The 6,542-nt window shown below is 32.4% G+C and overlaps 1 pseudogene; it reads left to right on the forward strand.

The window, feature by feature from the left end:
- The first annotated feature begins 4,133 nt into the window (after nt 1-4,133).
- Nucleotides 4,134-5,419, forward strand: LOC149249756 (protein EXORDIUM-like 2 pseudogene; annotated as a pseudogene).
- The last annotated feature ends 1,123 nt before the right edge of the window (nt 5,420-6,542 follow it).

Raw genomic sequence — 6,542 nt, forward strand, 5'->3', positions numbered from 1 at the left:
AAAAACCATTAAGATACTTGTGGAAAGTTCATAATTCAATTATATACTTGTGGAAAGTTCATAATTCAAACTTATAATTCCAACAAATCTTCTCTATATTCTGAACAAATTCAATCTAAAAATAAACCAAAAAAACTACAGAACTTATTAATAAAAAATTTAAAAATACACCAATCAAATTCCAAACTTACATCCACCCGCCAAAATCAGATAAAATTTGATGAGCAAATTCCCTCTCAGCCGGGGATTTTCTCCTCAAATACAACAAACAATTTTCCCTACCTGTTAACAAATTTTTTTGTTGTAATGGTCAAAATAAACAATAGAGTTTGTTCACATTTAAAATTTCTACCTGATCAGGGTGGATAAGGCTCACCGTGTGCGGAAGAGAGTAATAGCCGTACTGTCAGGATTCTGCTCGTCCGTCTACGGATGAGGGTGTCCGCAAACAGCGGGCTCTGTATCTTCATGTGACATGGACGATGGACCTATTTACGCCCGCCACCCGTCAATCATCGCATCCGCTTCATGTCACACTGTCCGACAACGGCACGTGTTATCCGCAATCATTCCTGTTCTCTCCAAAGTCGTTTCCCTACATTTTAGGGAGGTGGCCAGGGAGCCCTCTACCGAGGTCTGTTTTCTCGAAAGTCGTTTCCCTACATTTTAGGGAGGTGGCCAGGGAGGCCTCTACCGAGCAGAAGAATCGCTAGGACCGTAAAAAATGTCGGAATTTAGGTAAAAGAATTTAAATTTTTTTTGTAGAGGCAGTGTTTGAATCATGTGTTTGATAGTGGAAATGGATTCAGCACCATAAAAAACGTTCAAGACACTCAAAAGTTTGAAGTTTAACAATTATTACTTGGATTTTCTCTAAATATGACTGGAATTTCCATAACTTTCCGTGCAATTCCTCGGACTAGTTGGACTACGCCGGTGGCCATAGATATGAAAGATTCAGCTTCTCGGGGCTTAGAGTTTTAAGACGGATAAATGTCTTAATTTTTTAAGTTGTTATATAAGAAATTTTCAATTTTTAGTTATAAGTAAAATATGTGTTCATTAAATTTAGAGTTGATTTATTTTGTAAGATTTTTGTTTTTAATGATGGGTTAATGGTTCATTTGAATATCAAAGGTTTATTTACATAGTATTTTCGAGAAAATTGTTTTGTTATGTATTGCAATTATAGAAATCTACATTTAAAAATTATATTGTTTTGATAAATTATTATTTTTTATTATAATAAATATAAATATTTGCAATGTAATATATAATATTGAAAATGATTTTTTTATTTTTGATTATTTAATTATAGAAAATTTAGTATAATAGCTAATTAAATTTATTTTTATCTGTAATCAAGTTTTTGTGATATATAATGAATTGAACAATTTCTTTCGGTAGAAATCGCATAACAGAAATTTTTGACAGACACTTTTCCAACCAACAAGTGTGGTTCATCATCAGGAACAGATCAACACGCAGACAATGGCACAATGGCAAAGGCTTAAATAGAGAGCAATGTATAGAGATAATTTCAAGTAACGGCTATATTTGAACAATAATATTTAAATTATGATACTAATTTATTAATATATTATATTAATATTATTCAGTAACCACTAGTTTTTGAAAAAAATATTTAAATAATGATATTATTTCATTAATTTATTAAAATATTAATAGGTAACGAAACAACTTTTTTGAAAAATAATATTTAAATTAATTTATTTATTAAAACCAAATATTACTAGTCTCAAAAAATAATATTTAAATAATCATATTAGTTTATTAATTTATTAAAAATATTAATATGTAATAGTTATATTAAATGGCTAGTTTTTGAAAAATCATATTTAAATTAATTTATTAAAACCAAATATTATAGTTTTTGAAAAATAATATTTAAATTGTGATATTAGTTTATTACTTTATTAAAAACAAATATTAATAAGTAACCGCTAGTTTTTGAGAAATAATAATTAAAAAAAAATCAGAGTCTGAGGGTAGTAAAAAATTATAAAAAAATGACCCTAATTTAGACAAAATCATTTGATAAATAATTAATGGAAATAAAATAAACTAAATTAAAAATAATAAATGGAAAAATAAATAAAATAAGACAAAAATACACACAAGTCAATATATCAAAATATATATATATATATATATATATAAATAAAAATCAATAAAAAAACAGAAACATATATATATAATATATATATATCCAAAGAAAAGTAATCAATAAATAAAACGGGGTCAAGCCTCGACCCATTAAATAAATAACAAAAATATTAAAAGGAGTTAACAAAAATACTAAAAAGAGTTAAGAACGAATCGGATGATAAAATACATAAAAAACATGAAGGATCAACAAAATAAACTCTAATGAAGAATAAATCAACAACAAATACTATAAAAAGGACGCCAATACCTACATAGATAAACAAACAAAATAAATCCCAAAATGAAGCCTAAAAAACTAGGGGAGTAGGCAAGGACCCAACTTCTACTCATATTCCACCCATCATCTATATTCACATTATTGGGCCTTTTTTCAATTTTTAGGGCCTCTCTCAATTTAGGATGATGGAAATGACTAACCCTAGCAACGACTTGGGCCTCCTCAATGCGGATGTGATGCTTAGATTTATTTGCGTGCTCCGCCAAAGCAGAGGAGCGGGTCCTTCTATGCTTGATGTCAGCAACATGCTCATGAATCATTTGATTAATCGAGCCACTAGTCTCACCAATGTAGGGAGTCCCACAAGAGCATGGGATAACATGAACACCCTTCATATTCTTGGGTCCACTAGGTCTTTTACAGATCCAAGGGAGCTCTGAATGGTTAAAATTATTTTTGTTTAGATAATTGGGTGTAGAGTAGATGGTGAGAGGGTGTTTTGTTAAAACACTTTTTGGTGAAAAGATTTTTGGCAAAAATCTAGTCATACTAAGGGCTAGTGTGGCCGAGGTCAAGTGTGATCCTTGGTGATTTTAATAATGTAGATACCCCTAAATTATGCTACTTAAATCAGGGATTAGGTTCACATTCCCTAACAAAAAAAATTATTTAATTGAAAATCAAATTAAAACCAACATGGTCAAATTTCTTCATGTGCAAACTTCTTTAGAGTGCAAAACACAATGTGTTATTTTTCATTGTTTAAATTGTACTTTTAAATGCTAAATAGAGCATATATAAAACCAAATAAAAGTTTTAACCATACAAACTTATATATATATATAATTATAATTTTTTTAAAATGATATATAATATATACACAATCTACATTACATGTAGAGAGATATTTTTTCACATAAATTAAAATAGTTTTTTATTATTAATATATTTTTAAGTATATGTTAATATGAATTTTTATTAAAATATTTTATTGATAAGCTACATTGAATATTTTTTTATATACAACATTAAAATGTTTTATTTTAACAAAATTTTCTATACATAGATATATATGAAGTTGACATCGACATAAATTGGTTAACATAGATCTTTAAATAGTTATTTAAATCTCGTGTTAAAATAATTTTGAAAAGTATAAGATTTAATCATCTTACTCATACATTTTCTTATGTCTATTCTTTTTTTATTATTATAGTTAAAATTACTTTTCTATTTAAAATATAATTTTTATTTTAAGACAAAAAATAGATAAACATACTTACACATCCTTTAATACGAGGCTGTAAAATAAACCTCTTAACTTAATTATTTCATTCCAAACCACCTAAAATAAAAATAATAAATTAACCTTTAAACAACGTATAATAATTATCTTTATTATAAAAAAAGTGGCTGCTTTACCCAATAAGACATAAAAGTTCTTAAACTCATACGATTTTAACAAAATTATATAAGCTTCACCCAAATATATAAAAATGTAAATATAAGTAATATAAATTAATGTTAGATTTATCTCAAATTTATAACGAGCCTAGTATCGACTTACTCTATAGGATTAATCCCAAAGTTTCTACCGGTCCATTCCAAATTTGTCAAAAAGTAATTATTTTAATTTTAATGCACAATTAATTTTACTACACAATTAACTTAACGATCGTGTGACCTATGGCAACGAAGTTCCAGGTTCCTTGCTGCCAGAGCTGAAGGGCTTCTCCATGCATCCCTCCTGATTAAACTCTGGGGCAGGGACTGGATTTTATGCTGTTGCTCTTCTATTTATCTTAGGCTTCTTTCTGATAGATCTGGGTAAGAACCGCTACGTTGATAATCCTTCAGCAAGCATTGTCATTAGAATCATGGGGACGGCTAAAGGCATGAATGGGTGGTGGTTGTTCATGGCTATGTTGGGATTCTGTTCAGGTATATCGTTTTTATGGCTAGGGGAGAGGAGTTCCCGGCAGTGCAGCTGATATACCACAAGGGGCCTCTGCTGAGCTCTGATATAGATGTTCATGTGATTTGGTATGGGAAATTCAGTCCGATTCAGAGATCGATTATTTGGGATTTCTTGCAGTCTCTGGGAGAAGAAGAAGAAGAGGAGGCACTAGTGAGGAACCAGCCATCTGTACATGAATGGTGGAAAACCACTGAGATGTACAGAGAGGATGGATCATTCGATATGAGCTCTGCTGTACCGAGTAAGAAGAAGATTGAGAAGATTGCACTGGGGAACCAGACACTTGATGAGTCCTACAGTCTTGGAAAATGGCTGCAGAGAACCCACATTGAAGCACTGGTACTCAGGGCATCTGTGGCGTCCAATGGGTTATAGGTTGAGAAAGGGGTTTTCTTGGTCCTCACTGCCCAAGATGTTGTAGTTGAGAGATTCTGTATGAGCTCTTGTGGGTTCCATTCTAGTGCAAGAAGTGGAAAAGGGGGGCCCTCTGTCTCTCTGCCATATGCATGGGTTGGGAATTCTGTAACGCAGTGCCCTGGTCAGTGCGCCTGGCCTTTCCACCAGCCTCTCTATGGTCCTCAGGCTCTACCTCTGGTAGCCCCTAATGGCGACGTGGGCATGGACGGTATGATCATAAATATTGCCACTGTGCTTGTGGGGACTGTAACTAATCCCTTCAATACTGGTTTTCTTCAAGGCGATGCTGCTGTGCCGCTGGAGGGTGTGTCTGCATGCAGGGGAATTATGGAAGAGGGGCATATCCCGGTATGCAGGCCAGCTCCTGGTAGATGAAACTACAGGAGCCAGCTTCAATGCTTGAGGGATCAATGGCCGCATGTTCCTCCTTCCAGCCATGTGGGATCCTCTTACCAAGTCGTGCAAGACGTTCGTTTAATTTAAACAGGTTTGGTCTACTTAGTCTAGAATAACAGTTCTCCTGGAGCTTCTGTATAGTACAATCTGTGCTGGTGGCCGTGATAAATCCTTATAATTTTATGAGTTGGGCCTTGTACTGAATTCTGTTGCCCATTAATGAATATGATACAAGGTATTGGGGCAGCTAAATTTCTACTTTTTTCAGAGTTCACAGAACTGAAGTTTGGTTTTTCTGTGTAGGTTCCTCCAATATGTGTGAGATGAGGTCTGTCTCTGAACGGTTTTGATGTTATATAAGATAAAACAGAGCCATAAATTAGAGGAAATTTAACTAGTTTGCAGTCCCCATTGCAAACTAAATGAGTCAGGAATCTCAAGCACCCACACCTAAAACTGCCGGCAACAAAACAGATTAACTAATTTACAAACGATTTAATCAACAAAACAAGATTAACTAATTTCAAGTGGGTTTTTGACGATTCAAGACTGATCAAGAAAACATTGTCTCAGGGAAGAATAAATGTGATCATGAAGTTTTGATTTTGCATTTAATATGACTTTGATGCCCTCTCATTTCTTTGATTTTGCATTCGTTATGATCTTGGTGCGCTGTCATTTCTTCACATTAAGCGCCATACACAGGCAACTTGGAAGTTAAGACCATACGGATTCTAGTGAAGTTCTGGAGGTTTACTTAAAATGAAATAAGTAGAGTGAAGTTCCACAAGTCATTTTCTTGGAATAAGTAGTAAAGTTACTTAATACCCAGCCTCCAAGAAAAGGTTTGAAGAAAAAAATAGTCATAAGCAAACTGGATCGGTACCCTATGGTTGCCGAAATAAATATGGTGATAACGTTTTTAGATGATGTGATCTGCAATATATGTTTAAATTTACCTATAATTTTAGAAGTGCCATAAAATAGGTTATTTAATAATACAAAGAGTTGGTTGGATAATGTTTAAAGGGTTTATGAGTTAGTTTGTTGGGCATTTTAGGATTGATATTTGAATATATTTTATTATAGGCAATAGTTATGAGTCAGATTTGTTAGGATGGTTAAAAATAGTTTGATATAAGTGGTTAATACTATTTTTGATGGTGGAAATGGATTTTACACCATCAAAAACTCTTGAGACGCCCAAAATCTTGAAGTTTGACAACTATAACATAGATTTCCAAAAAAATTAGGTAGTCTTCAATTTCAACCATTTTCAGAGCAATTTTAAAGTTTCATTAGACTACACATTCTACCATAACACTTCAGTGAATGACTAATGCC

This window comes from Pinus tabuliformis, chromosome 7, assembly GCF_031772625.1.
Source record: "Pinus tabuliformis cultivar Carrire ecotype Pingquan chromosome 7, CPIR1, whole genome shotgun sequence".
Classification (NCBI taxonomy): domain Eukaryota; kingdom Viridiplantae; phylum Streptophyta; class Pinopsida; order Pinales; family Pinaceae; genus Pinus; species Pinus tabuliformis.